Raw genomic sequence first — 16,918 nt, 5'->3', positions numbered from 1 at the left:
ATATGAATACATTTTTGATGTGTTTTGTGACTGATCCATTTTAAAATGAAAATATTAGTTGGTGGCAATTTTCTGGCCAGCTCTATCTTCTCTCTTCATTTTGCTTTCTGGTTCTGATTTACTAGCACAACGTGGGAAGAACTAAGTCTAATTTTGAGAGAAGTACTTTGGTTGCTGTTGTTAGTTTTAATTTGTTGTCACTTACATTTCCCTTCTTTATTTCTTGGACATCTTTTTCTTTTTGTTTTCTGTTTTTAACAACCTAAATTCTTGGTCAAAATTAGTCTGTTTAGTGCCCTTTTGGTCTTTATTGGCAATTATTGGAAACTATTTTATTGACTTAAGTATTGTACTCCAGCACATTGCAGAAAGACTTTGCTTCCTCATCTTGGCTCAGCTAACATTCACGCCCTCTGGAAGACTGAAGTAGAAGAGAGGTAATGGCCACTTTTACCCCACAACTATGAAATTCATTTCATTTTAGACATACTACTTTATCTCAAATGTTTATCTCTGGCATTATTGTAAATTATAGAAGAGAGTAAGCTTCATTATAACAAATATGAAGGTATCTCCTATTTAGCCTGCTAGCCACAGATGAACATTTAGTAATAATAATTTCCTGTATCTTTAAGTCCTACATGAACTAAGGTAGCCTGCAGTAAGGATACAAGGGACAAAATTCTACCATGAATTATTCTTTGTGCCTTCACTTTGACTTCAGTGTTTTCCAAGTTCTGTACAGCACGTAAATCAGTGCGACTTTTGGTCCAGGTTCTCCATAAATCTGGGACTACATGAAACAGTAAAGGAATAGAATGCTGAATATACAAAATGTCCTCTTAAAATACCTAGCAGGTGAGTGAGAGCCAAATAAATGGCTTTTTAAGCATTTGTTATAGCGTCATGTCTTCAATCCAGTTATAAATTGCAGGAATGAGAAAAACACCGATAAATACTTGGGGTCCTACACTCAACTGTGGTCATTGTGTGCATTCTGCATCCAAAGTGTCAGGTCACGAATTGGGAGATTTGAAAGAGGGAATTTGCAGATGTCACTAGTAGACTTTCCAGTTACGACAGCTTCATGAAAACCAATTGACTGTGTACAATTTGGTGATGTCTAAATAACATTAACTCTTTGGCAACATTTGTAGCACTTCTCCTTTTGATCTGAATGAAGTTTTGCTGAACAGAAGTTACTGATAAAGATCTATTGTATCATGAAACGCAATCTCTGACCTGACTATACCAAATCTCACTGCTGAGTGGGGGAGTGAACATGATTTTTTAAAGATGAGGTAATAAACTCAAGCAGTGAAAAAATGCCTTTTGACAAATGTGACAGCATAATTATCAATCAAACAAACAAAGCAAACAAGTAATGGGCAGAAGTTTGTTAGCACACATTTGTCAACCAAATGGTGCATAGTACACAAATGAGTACAAAGCTGTCTCTTTTTGGACAAATGGATTGATCACAGTTTTTCTCTCAAAACACTGTTTGAGGGTGTGATGGCAACAGACCGACCAGGTGCCAGCTTGTGCCAAACACTCTGGGCCTAAGTGAACATAGAGAAATACATAGATGGAAATGGGTCTGGCTCACAAATGTGTTAATATTGCCCTAGTAGAAATTACAGTTATGAGAATGCATTTGTATTGCTTGAGATGCTTGTAGTATGCTGTGTGTATGAATTTCACATCCAACAGCTGTATCTTGTGGTATGATGTAATATTTAAGTAATTCTTCTGTAACTAGAAAAGTGTTTACTAACACTATAAAACCCCACAGTAAGGGAAAAAAGCATTATCAAGGGTGAAATGCTAGTTTAGCACAGGAGGGGTCACCTTCTCCACTGACTAAAGAAGGCCTATAGACACCAGATAAGTCATTGTGAAACATCGGTGTCCAAAAGATTTTGTTTCTTTCCACAACCGTGGAGGGGAAAAAAGCACAAGCCCTAATTCTGGCACAGATTGAATTCTGGGAGATAGGTATAAAAATCTCCATCAAGTAGAAATTATCATTATGCTGTTTGGAATTCAGAGTGTGCCATGGTTCCAAGGATAAAACAGGGATCTCCAAGCTGCTAAAGGATGAAGCAACCACTATTGCCCTTTGGAACCTAAGATTGTATTTGTGTTGTATGTTTACCTCCTTTAACTTTGTAAGTAACTTTCTTAATCAGTGAATCTTTAGTTAGTTATTTCTTGAAAATCTGCCCTGAGTTTGACTCTCCAGGTTGTGAGCCACTACAGATAGCTGGACAGAGGGCAAATGGAAGTGTTCACAGAAAGTGTGTATTTTCCTTAGTTGCATCTACACGGCCCCTCTCTTTTGGAAAAGGCATGCAAATGAGCAAGAGCGGAAATTAAAATGAGGCACGGTTTAAATATCTTGTCTCATTTGCATATTCCCATGTGATCTGGCTTCCAGATGAGCCATTTCCAGAAGCCAAAACAGCCATGTGGATGGAGCTCCTTTGAAAGCAAACCCCCACTTTCAAAAGCACACTTCTTCCAGAAACAAAATTGGAAGAAGGGTGATTTTGAAAGGGAGTTTCCTTTCGAAGGAACTCCATCCACACTGCTGCTTTGGCTTCCAGAAATGGCTCTTCTGGAAGCCAGATCATGTGAGAATATCCAAATGTGGCATAAGATATTTAAATCCATGCCTCATTTGCATTTCTGATCTTGCTCACTTGCATGCCCCTTCCAAAAGGCAGGGGGCTATGTAGATGCAGCCCTTGAAAAAATATGTTTTTCTTATCAGAAAACTAATAAACCCAAAATTGGAGCATTTTTGACAGAATATGAAAAATGTTTTAGTTTTCAACAGTTTCTGGCCAAAATCTCAATTTGCATTTTCCACAAGAAAAAAAAAATTGTACTCTGACCAGGTTTAGCAGACAATTTGCAAAGAGAAAAACCAGCTGAAAGTATTAACTGTTATTTGTTTTGTTTTTGCAAATTATTCACCTAGCTAAAGTAGTTGATTTTAACTTATTCTTTCAACAGAAACTCCTCTGCCCAATATGAAGAGCATGAGCAGTTTTCTTTAGCTAAAAGGCTGTTTACCTCTATGTTTCATGTTTTTCTTGAAGTTCTAAACTTTATAAAATGTTCCACTACCAATGAACAACAGGCCATCTTTACCTAACAATAGCTTTCTTAATCTTCTTTTGAAATGAATAGGCAATAATGAGTTAATGATGCTAAATTTGTCTTTAGGAAACAAATCCATTTTTGAGTTACACAAGCACAGACAAAACATCAACAATGAGATTATTTGTATTCCTCTGAGTCAAAATGACCAAAAGAAGATGTTTTCAATTTTATAAAAGAAATCCTCTCAGATTTATATCATGTGTGACAAGTTTCACCATAAAGGGATTTCCCACCCATTCTTTGAAAGTTTCATGGCCTAAAACTGATGATGACTGTGGCAGTATTAAGTGTGTTCATGCTTGAGTGAAAGTCACAGTTCAGAAATACTTAACTATAACAGCAGTTGATTTTAATGTTTCAGAAATTAGAAGGATATACAAATATAGGCCCAGATATTCAACGATAATAAGGTACCAAACTGCCTTTGGCTATCTGGACCTTAGAGTTCTCTGTTGGAAGCATGGAACTTAAGGCTGCGGAAGCAAACTCGTAGCCCTGCCCAGGCTAGCCAAGGCCCAACCCACCATCCAGCTTCCCGGGGGAGTCAGGCGCCAACCACCCCTCCCCCAGTGGCAAGTGCTTGGCCCCACCCTTCCGCAGCTGCAGGATGGGGGAGGGAGAGAACAGGCAATGCCTAGCCCTGGATGGAGGAAGCGGGAGGGTGGGCAAAACATGGGCCAAGCCTTCCCCAGCCCCTGCCTTCCCTGGAGTAGGGAGAGGGTGGGCCCTTGGTCCTGGAGTGCATGGGGCAGGTGCCCCCCCCGTCTCCAGAGCATGGACAGCACCTGCAGCCAGTCTCCCATGCTCTGGGAGGGCTGGTGGCATGGTCCAAAGCATCAGCGTGGCTGAAGCTCAGACAGCCCCAACAGGGCAGAGGCTGTGGGGTGGGGGCAGGCTGGAAATTTGGGAAGACATTGCTTTACCTGGCCTCTTATAACTGCCATCCATGGTTGGGAGGTAATAGAAAAAAAACTGAATTGAAGAGAGAGACCTGGGACCAAATATTGGCACATCCTAGGGCCCTTTTGTACTACTTTGTCACAGCAAAGGCATCTGGAAAGCTGCCTTAAGTGGCCAGCAGAAATTCCCCCTCATCTCTTCACTATGCCCTCCAGGGGCAACCCCAGCACAGGTTAGTTGGTGGTGGCAGCACATCAAGTGCATGCCAACAGGATGGCTCTTATAACCCAGGAATGGTAAGGAACAGTTTTCTTCTACTTTCCCCTAACTTTGACCTCCACTGTATGGACTGGAGCATGGAGGTAGCTGATGATCAAAGTGTTAGGGCAGAGAGAAGGGACATCAGCAAATTGCACAAAAGAGAATCCGGTGACAACATGACTGTGATGAGAAACAAATGAAGGATTTGCACCAATGAGTGTGAACATCTGCAGAAGTACTGTGATGAAGCTAAGAACAGCCTGGAAGAAAAGATAATAAGCAAACACCGTTTACACTAGCACTGGTTTTAAGGACACAGGTGTAGGGTAAAAATCACAGCACCAGACGTTACTTGACCTTCTGTTTTATCATCTCCATTTGCTTCCACTATATTTAACTTGTGAGTGTCCCACTGACTTGGTGGTAGTCTTTCTTTCTTAAAGTGCCATTTTATTATGAACATTGAGCTTGTATCCAGCTTCAGCTCATCATAGAGGAATGAGTAATGGAACAAAGAATTACTATATATTTAACACTATAAAAATCAGGGTGGTGAGGAATGTGACACAAAGTTCTTTTGCAAACCCATTATAAACACTATAATCAATTTTATGGTTTTTTTTTGCATCCACATGTAATATGGCTCTATAAATTTGTACCTAATTAGATACTTCAAGATGGAATTATGTGAGCAGTGCACATGACTGGAGTAATGAGACATAAGAATAGCTTCTAAGAAGAAAGGAAGGGAATTGTAAGCACACTCCATGAAGTTATTGAAGTCTGTTAACCATAAAAACACTGGCCAGTGGAAGCTGGATGCCACATGGAAAATGGATGGTGTGAAGTAGTGGGGCAGGCTGTATATCTTTGTGAAGAAAGTCCAGGAAGTGGCAGGGTATTGTCTTCTGTCCAAGGACAGAAGTGAAGAAGGTCAGAGCCAGCTATCAGTGGAGATCCACTCTCAACCCAGCCCTCAGCTGAAGACCACAGGAAAACTGGTCTCTCTTCAGGTGCAGTTACCAGAGCAAGACAACCAGGTTGGCACCCCGTCACTGCTCTAAGGAAGAGCTGCCAGGTAATAAATCCATCTAGAGGTTCTGCTGTGACAGATTAAGGAGTAAGAAGCATGGTGCTTTGAGAAAAACTGAGCCAAAAAGTGGGAGTAGGAAATGTGACAGATGTGACAATGTCCTGCAGTATTTTGAACAAATCCTACTCAGTTATGTTGAATGTTATTAAATTAAATGTAAGCATTTTAGGAATGGGAGTGGTTAGCCAAATACACTCAGACACGCCTAAGAGGGCTACCACCATCTGGAGAGAGGCTCATATGTTTATTTCAATGGATTCTCCAGGGAACAACAGACAAAGAACAGATTTTTAATTAAAAAGGATGAATAAAGACTAACTCAGGACCTTCTTTCTGATCCAGCAAATAGACAGGACTTCTGGTCCAAGAGTAGGCCTACTTAGGTTATGTAAGGCTGGGGTGCTTTTCTGAGTTAGTATTGATGAATTTGTGACCACAGGGAAAAACCCTGCTGGTGGTTTGAACGGCTGTCACCAACCAGTGCCCTTGCTGGAGCTGGTGTGGTTACTGGTAAGCTTATTAGCACATTAGTTCTTTTATTGTTGTAAAAATGATTTCTCTGTAATGTTTATGCCTGAAGAATAAATGTGCTTGCTTACACAGAACTCATTCGGAAATTGCATGATGGACCCTCTCTAAGGAGAGAAATGTAGCAGGCCAGATTAGGCAGGCTGTCTTTTGGTGGGGAACTTACAGTATAGGAAAGGAACTGTTCAGCCTGGAAATACTCCACTCAGATGGAAGATGGGGGTGTGGGTGGCGAGAGCTGTTGAACCAAACTGGAAACACTGTATATAATGGAAACTACTTCAAGCCAAGCAGTGCTGCAGCATTTCTGCACTCCATTTCCAGCACCTTTGGAGAGAGATGGTAAAAGAGGCAACAGCTGAGGAACCAGGAGCCTAGAATGGGGTGTGGGAGGGGGCAGGGACTAGAGCAGGACAGCACTAGTAGCTAGGGGAACTCAAGTCGCAACCTCAACGCTTTGAGTCCTGATGCACTGTTAAATGTTAATGTTACTGCCTGCATTTGTCTGTAGCCAGCTGAGTGCTATTTACATTACATGCGTGACCTGTTTGGTGTTTTCTAGTGTAGCTGAATTAGCCAGTTGTTGCAATATTTTTTTTATGTCTGTATCCTGCACTTCAAAAATCTTAAATCAAAGGATATATTAGGAGTTTTAGATGAAGATTTATTTAACTCATGACAACTTTTGAATTCTAATGTTATTGTCTGCACCTATCTAAAATGGGCTGATTTACCTTGTAAAATATCCATAGACCAGGGGTGGGCAAACTTTTTGGCCCGAGGGCTACATTGGGGTTCCCAAATTGTATCGAGGGGTAGATAGGGAAGACTAGGGAAGGTCGTGCCTCACCAAACAGCCAGATAGGGCCTGGTCCCCACTGCCATGCAACCTCCTCTGTTCACTGGGCCCGACTGGGCCACTTAGAGCACTGGGGCTGATTACACTACAACCGTGCCACCCAGATGGAGCTTGCAGCTCTGCCTCCTGAAGCATTGATGCTGGTGGCACACGAAGCTAAGGCTGAAGTGGTAGGGGACAGAATGGGAGGGACGGTGGGTTAGCCTCCCCTGGTGAGAGCTCAGGGACCAGATGATCCTCACCTGTGATTATGGACATGGTTTTTAGTTACTAAAGATGGACGACAGCTTGACAATTATTTATTATCCTTTTCTCATTGGACAGATGAAGAATAGTTTACTGAACATTTCTGATGATGTTGTCTTACCGATCTTGAAATGTGTCTACCAGTGATCTGTGCGACTATTCCATATTCTCATTATGCTGACTCTGAATAAAAGCATATAATCTTATGTATTGATTGTTCCCTCTTTTACACCATTGCCATGGCTGATTTCAGTGAAATTACTCCTATTTTTATATACATGCAAGTCAGACCTCTAGTGCCTAGCATGAATTTTTCTTCAAGAAATTTTTTTACATTATGCCTAGTAATCCTTCTGTTTACCTTTTCTGACCACACCCTCCCTGTCCTTGATTAGAGGTGTTTAGATGGATCACATCATGTTATCATCTGTTTTTTATCTCAATCTATACACATTTCATCTTCCAATATTTCTTCATGTTGTTCACTCCGTTTGCCAGTTAATTAATTTATTAATATAGTGGCCTTTCTCGGAGTGGTCTCAGTTTATCGATTGCTTTCACACTGTCTGCCACACTGAGATACTATGGAAGACATTTAGGCCCAGATCCTCAAAAGTATTTAGATGCCTAATTCCCACTAAAATCAATGGGATGTCACGGGGCAGTGGGCACCTCATACCTTTGAACATCTGGGTCTCAGATACTATGATGATGAATGTAGTACAATAGGTTATCTAAAGTAGAATGTGATGATGATGATAATTTTTAATTTGTATTACCATAGCCCCCAGGAGTCCTAGTCATGGAACAGAAAACCATCTTTGGGGACACAGTACCAACACAGAGCTGAAAGACATTTCCTGCCCCAACAAACTTACAATCTAATTATACAATGTCTACAGACAGACATAGACAGACAAGGAAAAAAGGAGACATTATTAGTCATTATGATAGGTGGTAGTATCAATATACCAGAGACCTAACCATTGTCACTTTTTTTGCAGGCACCATGTCAAAAATAGGAGGGAAAATAGGTATTTTTTTCAATTGTCTTCTGAAATATTCTAGGATGCATTTTTGTTTTTAGACTTGCCTCCCATGGGATCTTACCTACTAATCCTCTGAATTTGAAATCCATTGTCTTTTATTTTGATGTGGTCGCTCCTACTACTCCTTAGAATAATTAAATCTATCATTTCATGCTCACTTTCACAAAAGCTGCCCTCCACTTTCAAATTTCCAATCAGTTCTTCCCTATTTGTCAAATTTAAATTTAGAACACCTTCTTCCCATTAGCTTTCTCCATCTTCTGAAAAAAAATGTTTCCAATTGATTCCAAAAACTTATTGGATAATCTGCGAGCTTCTGTATTACTTTCTCAATAGATGTCTTCGTAGTTGAAGTCCCCCATTTTCACAAAATTCTGTGTTTTGGATGATTCAGTTAGTTGTTTTAAAAATAGTCTCATACACCTCTGCTCCCAGGTGAGCTGCTCTGTAGTAGACCCCTACCACAACATCACCCTTGTTTTTTAGCCCCTTTTATCCTTGCCCAGAGACTTGCAACAAGTCTGTCTCCTATTTCCATCTCAACCACAGTCCAAATGTTTACATTTTTAATATATAAGGCAACACCTCCTCACTTTTTTTACTTTGCCTGTTCTTTCTGAGCAAGCTGTACGCTTCTATACCAATATTCTAGTTGTGTGTGTTATCCCACCAACTCTCTACGATACCAGCTATGTCATGGTGATGTTAAGATAGTAACATTATGAGTTCTTGCATATTCCCCATGCTTCGTGATTAGTACACAGACATCTAAGATACTGATTTGATTTCACTACCCAGTTTTGTCTTGTATCCCCTTTATCCCTGCTGTAACAGCCTAGCTCTTCACAATTTCTAACTCCTCTTCCAGTTCACCATGAATTTAACTTACCTGTGGGCTTTGATCATCTGCCCTCTTTGAAACTAGTTTAAAGCCCTGCTTGCTAGGTTAGTCACTCTGTATCCAAATATGCTCCTCGCCTTCCTTGAAAGGTGATCCCATTTGGGCTTTGCAAATTTCTCTCTTTGTGTATCATACAAATATATTTTAAAAAGTGGTCAGGGTCCTATTATCAACTGCTTTGTGTCTTGGGCAGCTATTTGCACAAGTGAGTGTTGAAGACCACCATTGTGATGGGGTGACACTGAACACTCTACCCAGAAAGAAAGGATCACAGAAGCTGTAGGGCAGTGAAGAATTAAAGATATACACTTTAAAATTTCACGTGTGGCTCATCCCTTGCGAAAAACATTCAGTGTGAGATATTATTATGTCTATTTTATAACTTTTTAATATTACATATTTTATTATATTTATATAATTTACTATATATATTATTTTCATTACTTATTGACTTTAGAAAAGGGCTCATACATAAGTAGAAAACATTTTCACTAGGTTTTAAAGTAGTTTTGTAAAATTTATCACCCTACTCAAAAGATTCAGGCTGCATTCAGAGTTGTATCTGATGACCTATTGTCAGGAAAGACAAGATGATGCCATTTTTTTATTGATTTCAAATTTGCTGCCTTTTAATTTCATTGCCTATCTCCATGCTTGTGTGTTATGAGAAGGGGTAAATCGAAGCACATGGTTAATATCTCCATGTCATTCTTTTGTGAGTGTATTTCCATCATGATCTTATATTTGTCTCCTCTCTGAAATGAACTGACCCAGTATCTTCAGTCTCTCATACACGATTCTAATAATTGCAGCATTAAGAGGATTCTCTTGGTTTATAAGGAAGGAGGGGAGACTGCTGAATCTACTGCCTGTGGAGAGTCTCTGAGAGTCCATTGGTCAAGACAAGAGGTTTGGAAGGTTGTGATTTATCTTGGATACTTGATTGTAACAAAGACTAGAAACATAGGAATTGCTTTATGGGATCAGACTTCAGCTCTTGAACAGTATCCAAGATCTAGATTCAGATTCTTCATGCTGGCAGTGGCCATTACCAGATTTTTCAGAGAAAGGTATAAGTACACTGCTAGGGGTAGCTGGGGGGTAATCTGCCTTCCATGATAGCTCTCTAACAGTGAGGAACTAGTTTAAAGGATGAGATTTAAGCATGTAGGGTTAAAGCATGTTGTCTGGTTTGGTGAAGGATCTGGGAGAGCCTGGAAAAATTAGTAAGGAACAACTCTGCATTGGTAGGCAATTAATCTGAATGATCTAACAGACCTTTTTTGCCTCTGATCTCAATGGCTCTATGAAGTATCATTATCCAAAAGCTATTACCACATTGGAAATGATGAACCAAAGTGTTGGCTTACGTTAACCAGTCATGATGCTGCTGCTTTGTCTTGGAGTTTTGGTTAGCTTTGAAAGTAAATTGCGTCACTACTCCATGAAAAAAGTAAACTAAAATATTGTAAACATTCCACAGCTGGATATTAACTCCCTGCATAGAACTGCAAAATAACCTCTAAATTGTAATTTATTTTTATAAATTAACATCAGGCCTATCATGCCAACTTCATAGGACACAGGGAATTTTTGTTATTGCCAATTACCGTGGAAACCATTTAAACAACTAAGTGTTTGGATAAAGACCTGGAACAAACTCCTTCAATCTTGATGCAAAATACCATTATATGATGAAGTTCCAATCACAACATCTATCCACTGCTAAGTGTATACCACTTGTTTTGCTGGATACTGTGCTATCAACCTGAAAAAGAATAAGTGAAAGACTGGTATTTTTATTTAACTAAAGCAGCTACACAAAACCGGTTGTTTCCATCGGTATGTGACTGTTTATATCAATGGTATGTGGGAAGAAATTAAATCTCTTTAGTTTTTGGCAATGTTGAAATATGAGGATGTGTCAACAAGTCACTGAGAGCCCACATCAAGGCATAGGTGGGAAGAGCTCATTGAAGTCAAGCTGGTGTTGCGAACAGCGGAGTTACAACTTTGTGAACTGTTCATGAATTTGTCCATAAATGACTGACAATTGCAATCTTAATTTCTGTGTAAAAGTCCTGCTTCTTTTTGAGGAACAATAACTTTGCAGCACTAACCAAGTGTCCTACCAATTTGCACTTCATTCATTCCCTGCTCTTTCTCTACAGAGTGGCTAGATCAAGCCGGAGAATGCACAGTTGGCATGTGGAACAGGTATGTTTTGATACCCAACACTTTAAGATATATACTGCTTGAGAGCCTCTGAAGAGTTAATCTCTTGATTAAGGGGTGCAAAAGCTCTAATTGAAAATCTTACTTTACGTGTGTTAAGATGAGAGACACGTTGTCTGGTTTGCCAGCAAACGAGCTGCTCGCTCCAACAGGTAGCAACATGATAGCAGTCTCAGTTATGAACACACTTTTACTAGACTAAATAGCCTTACTTTTATGTCCCTCTACACATAAAGTTTATTTACAACAACTTGTATCTTCTACTCTGTATGTTTTGTAATTGACACCATAATCACAGGGTTCACATCTGAAATGCTGCTTATCACATTCTATGTTCAGGGGGCTTATTTTAGTAACAGTTTAAAATCAGAACTTCTTGTTCAGTACATGTTGACTAGAGAGCTCTCCACACCTCACATACCCAACACAATGCACTATTTGCCCCTGAATGGGTCCTCTAGGAGCTACCACAACCAAAACAATAATGTTGTAGAGCACATCTGATCCCCAGGGGTGGTAGAGTCCACTTATAGCTTGGTTCTTATGTAGCTCACATTAGAATCAGTGGCCTCTGGGTTCTTTGTGTGCCTTCTCTCCTTCCCTCTGAGGGTTGCTGTCTCCTCCTGCTCCTGGAAGAAAAGTTCCTGCACTCATCTTCTTTTCCCCAAAACAGAGCTTGTTCAGACTCTGTTGACATGTCAGGGTTGTCCCAGTCATACACAAGCACTCTTGAACTTGTGGCTGGCTGTCCTAGATTGGTAACTCCTCTTCCTGCTCCCTGACACCATACCCACTGTCAATCTAGGCTTTTGGCTCTCTGGTTAGGAAGATCATTGGAGACATCTCCCTTCAGGAGCCTCTGGATTGATCCCCTATTCAGAGCTGATAGACAAATATTTTACTTTGACTTTTTCTGTGGGCTCTAGGATGGCAACTGTAAGAGCTGCTTCATGGAGGTCCGCAAAATGGCAGGCAGGGAAGGGAGCTATAATAACTATACAAAGAAATACATATAGTAGGTGAATTTTCAAACCTGCATTCTAAACCAAATCCTCAGCTGGTGTGAAACAGTGTGTAACCCCAGAGACACTGAGACCACTGACAAGGAAGAGGGAAGTCTCTGCTCTACAGCTTTGGCTGAGGGCCAGCTGGCTTTTAGCTCATGTGATACAGCACATGGCTTTAGCCCCTAAAGTCAAACCCATTGATTTTAATAAAGCTGATCCAGTACTCCTTGAAACCACTGTGAATTCTTCCCTTGACTTCAAAGGTCATTGAAAGACCCCCCCACAGTTAATCTGAGAGTCTGATTAGCCCAATATTACACTCCGCACTCCAAACTTCTGTCCTACCATCTCAGATCTGCACTCATCAGGTATCTGCATTGCTTATGATTCTCCTTCGAGTTTGTGTGCACATGAATCACATGTTTGGTGCTCATGCACTTTATGGGGGTAAGTGTGTAATCTTTTTACCAGCAGTGTCTATTGGGACTCAAAAGCGTGCTGCAGGTCCTTGCTTCACCTATCCAGGGACATACAGGGCAGGGCAGCCATACGCATCTGTCATCTCTCTCTTACCACACATGGCAGCAAGTTGAGTATGGTGGAATCCACTCCATAGTTCCCTCCATTGAATCCAATTACAAATATGTGTATGTTTTAGTCTAGTCGATTTGTCACAGGGACAATCTTCTGCCCTCTATTTGTTTTTTTAAGAGCAAAAATGACTTTCTTAAACCTGTGGGCTCTGTGTGGAGCATACGTCATCTACAAGTCTCCTCTACTTCACTCTATCACAGGACAAAACTTCTAACTGACCCCAGGTGTAATCCAATTGCTGTCCTTCAATCTCAGTAGATCTTCTTCTCCATGTTGTCTGAGGTCTTCCTCTTTTGCGTTTTCCTTGTGGATTCTGTGTGAGAGCTTGACAGACTATACTGGACAATGGGTTTCTGAGACTGTGGCCTAGCCATCCCCACTTTCTTCTCTTGATTTAAACGTCATGTGGTTCTTGTCCAGCTCTGTTCCAAAGCTCCTTGTTTGTGACCAGGTTCTGCCACTTGTGTGAAGGATGAACCTCAGGCATCTGTTTATGAATGCCTATAGCTTATGATTTAAATAAGTTTTAGTATTCCAGGTCTCACATCCATGCAAGAGCACAAGCTGAACATTTGTGTTGAAGAGCCGCAGTTTTGTCTTTACAAATATTCTTTGTGAACTCCATATGGGACAGAAAGTTTTGAATGCAGCTGTTGCTTTCCCTATTCTACCATTGATATCTTTGTCTGCCTTTCATTTATTCAGATTATTGCTAGGTGCTGAGTTACCTTGCACCTCAATGCACACCTAGATTCTCTGACTTCAAGGCATGCCTATCATGTGATGGACTTATTCCACTAATTGATAGACATGGTGAATCTTCCTTCAAAAGCCACGTATCTCAGACAACGAAGGGTCCTGTGGCACCTTATAGACTAACAGAAAAGTTTTGAGCATGAGCTTTCGTGAGCGCAGACTCACTTCATCAGATGCTGGTCTTGGAAATCTGCAGGGCCAGGTATAAATAAGCCAGAGCAAGGGTGGGGATAACAAGGTTAGCTCAGTCAGGAAGGGTGAGGCTTACTACCAGCAGTTGATCCGGAGGTGTGAACACCAAGGCAGGGGAAGCTGCTTCTGTATTTAGCCAGCCATTCACAGTTTTTGTTTAAGCCAGAGCTGAGGGCATCGTGTGGTGTGTCTGGGATGGAAGCTGGAGGCCACTTTCACAGGCCTTGGGAGACAGACCAGTCCTTGCCCACAGACAACCCTCCAACCTGAAGCAAATCCTAACCAGCAACTATAGACCACACCACAGTCACTCTAACTCAGGGACCCATCCATGCAACAAACCTCGTTGCCAGCTCTGCCCACCTATCTACACCAGCAACACCATTACAGGACCTAACCAGATCAGCCACACCATCGTGGGTTCATGCAGCTGCACATCTACCAATATAATTTATGCCATCATGTGCCAGCAATGCCCCTCTGCTATATACATCGGACAAACTGGACAGTCTCTACGTAAAAGAATAAACGCACACAAATCAGACATCAGAAATGGCAATATACAAAAACCCGTAGGAGAGCACTTCAATCTCCCAGGCCACACAGTAGCAGACTTAAAAGTAGCTATCCTACAGGAAAGAAATTTCAGGACCAGACTCCAAAGAGAAATTTCTGAGCTACAATTCATCTGCAAATTAGATGCCCTCAGCTCAGGCTTAAACAAAGACTGCGAATGGCTGGCTAAATACAGAAGCAGCTTCCCCTCCCTTGGTGTTCACACCTCCAGATCAACTGCTGGTAGTAAGCCTCACCCTTGCTGACTGAGCTAACCTTGTTATCCCCACCCTTACTCTGGCTTATTTATACCTGGCCCTGCAGATTTCCAAGACCAGCATCTGATGAAGTGAGTCTGTGCTCACGAAAGCTCATGCTCAGAACTTTTCTGTTAGTCTATAAGGTGCCTCAGGACTCTTCGTTGCTGTTACAGATCCAGACTAACATGGCTACCCCTCCGATACTTGACGTGTATCTCAGAGTCTCTCCCGATGCTAGCCATTTCCCAACAACTTCTCTAGTCTAAAGAAGCCAGGCTCCATACTTAAGACATTTTCAGTCCTCTTACTATTTTATACCTGACAAAGCACCCTCTGTTTGGGAAAAAGGATGTGGAAGGTTGTGCTGATCCCTTCCCAGATACTGTGCTAGTGGATCACTCAGTGCATTACAATGTATTACCAACTAGCAAACAAGCCCCTTAGCTCAAGCATCAGGGCCCATTCACTTAAAGCCAGACTATCTCTTCTGCACACTTAAGAAATATTTCTATGTCCGAAATCTGCAGGGTGTCTCCCTGGAGCTCAGCCCATACCTTTACCATATACTGCATTCTGTATTTGGCTACTAGGTCAGATGCCAAAGGCAAGAGAGTACTTCTGCAATCCTTATTTAGCTAGCTGTAGCTAGGCCAGCTCACACTCTCAACCTATTAATTGGGAAATTGCTAGCTAGTCAACACAAGTGAGATCCATATGGATGAAATTACCAAAAAGTAACTGTTTTTTCCAGATGTTTTGTCCGTATGAGTCCCTTGACCCACCTTCATCCTCACTCCAGAGTTCAGCTCTTCGGGAATTATGAATTTGTGAGAGAACTGAGACATAATCAGTGCCATATTGCCTTATGTCATTACAGGTGAGGGGCATAAGGGCCTGCATGCCATAGGCATGGCCCCAGCGTATACTTCTGGCCAAAAAATTTCTCTGTTGGGCGCCAGATGTGTATACACACCAGGAGTGGGACCCACATGGACTAAACATCTCAGAGAACCACATGCTATTTAAAGTAAGTAACTATTCCTGTTTCCTTCTTTTTCAATCTCCTCCTGTGCTCAACCACCTGGCTGAGTCCCGCATTCTGTGGCAATACTGTATCAATGCAGGTGTTTCCTCAACTTTTCTTTCCTCAGCTGAGCACTATATACAGCATTACCATAGTCTCCACTCCGCATTCCTTTTTCCAGACTTAGCATGACAGCTCCTTTAGCCATCTTTTTAGACAGGAGTCCAGGAAGAGGAAAAAAACAGATTAAAAATGCCATCTCTGTAGGAGGTCTAAAGGAAAACTAATCTGGTCATCCTCCCACATTACAAGTTCTTTTCATCTTCCAATTTCATGCCTCCTGAGATCTTTGTTGCTGAGCTCTTATGAGATACCATGTAGGGAACATTTGTTTGGTCTTATTTGCTTTGCTTTGTTATCCATCATAGTTCAGCTGTTCATTTTAATTATTTCTGTCTTGTGGAGGAGATCATTTATTTTATTTCTACCCAGTTCTAATGCCTTCTATGGGACAATTCATATGAGGAGTAAGAGCTTTACTCTTATGTAGACTTCTAATCATAGCTACCCTATAAAGTAATAAAACAAAGAATGGAATCTTTATTTTCGAAGAGTGGATGAATAAGGTTGGTCTAGTACAGCTATGCTTTGTTGCCTGATTTTCATTGTTCAGCATTTTATGCTTTCCAGTTATTATAATTCATTAGGATGTTTTTTTCAGCTTTTACGTGTTCTAGTCAAGGATGGTGTTGAGTTTCTTTTTCTGCATTTTTATACAGCTTTAACAATAGGAGAAGTAAAAACAAGAAAAGAGTTTCATAATCAGACACATCTCTCCATAACTTGGTGCATGATCAGTGGAGAGCTAGACTTCAAATCCCAGTGAATTTCAATAACTTGTGCTAAAAACAAAATGTAGTTTATATAAATGGAAACTAGAACCATTAAAATCCTTTTAGCTAAATGTGAGACAGGATTAATTAACAAAGAGCAAGGTCAATGAGAGAATTTTCCTTTTACTTATGTGAGTCACTCCGCCTCTGCCCTCCTCTAATTCCTGGGTCTGCTTGAGTTCTCCTGGGGCAACTGTGTAATATGCAGCAGCCTGTAACTTATTCTAGCAGCCACAGCCCCCTTGGGATCATTTCACCAGCTAGCATTGGAACTCAGTGCACTCCACACATGCCCTTCTGTCCCCAGCCTAAGTCCCTCAATCTCCATAATGGCATTAGGGGCTGGGGCGTGGCAGGAGGCAGGTGGAGGAGGCATGGAGGTGGGTACGCTGAC

The sequence above is a fragment of the Carettochelys insculpta genome, chromosome 1, assembly GCF_033958435.1.
Source record: "Carettochelys insculpta isolate YL-2023 chromosome 1, ASM3395843v1, whole genome shotgun sequence".
NCBI lineage: Eukaryota > Metazoa > Chordata > Testudines > Carettochelyidae > Carettochelys > Carettochelys insculpta.
Note: the sequence above shows the minus strand (reverse complement) of the source record.